Source organism: Setaria italica, chromosome II (genome assembly GCF_000263155.2).
Source record: "Setaria italica strain Yugu1 chromosome II, Setaria_italica_v2.0, whole genome shotgun sequence".
NCBI classification, from domain to species: Eukaryota; Viridiplantae; Streptophyta; class Magnoliopsida; order Poales; family Poaceae; genus Setaria; species Setaria italica.
In genome coordinates this window covers 28,324,769-28,325,460 of record NC_028451.1, presented here as the reverse complement: position 1 = coordinate 28,325,460, position 692 = coordinate 28,324,769, and positions in this window count along the sequence as shown.

The following is a 692-nucleotide window of genomic DNA, read 5'->3' as shown; positions in this document are numbered from 1 at the left end:
CAAATTGTAGATCTCAATGACATGTTCATATATATAGCTTGAACCTTGTTATTATACACCATCTAGATGATAGCAGCTACCAAGCGCCTCCATGATCAGAAAGTGATGAAGTACAAAGTTGTTGAACATTAGACAGCATCTTTAAATCAATTATCTCCGCACCAATAGGGCTCCAGGACATAACATTAATATGAAAGTTGTAGATCTCATCAAGATCTACAATATTCATATAAATGTTATGTCCAAGAGTTCATCTGAAAAGGTTATAATTTTTTTAAATATGCTGCCCAATGTTCATATCTAAAATTTGAATTCTAGATCTGAACATTATGTCGATTATTTGAGCTTTCACCAGGATGGTTCCAAATAAAAAGGTTTAAGCTATAAAGTTGTAGATGTCATTGAGATCTACAATTTTCATACAAGTTTATTTCCATATGAGTTCATATACTGCTCAGAGAAGGGAAATTCCGTTGGTTCAACTGGCAGTAAGGATTCCACTGTTTCAGTTGGCTATAGATTTGCAACTTTTTTATTAAGATACATATTTTTACAAAACACTAAAATAAAAATAAACAATCCAAAAAGTCCTCCCGTAGAACAGATTGCAAAAGAAGGGGTGAAAATAATACTTCCTAGAACTAGGTACAACATGGATCACCTGGACGGCACTCCGTTAAATAATTGTCCTG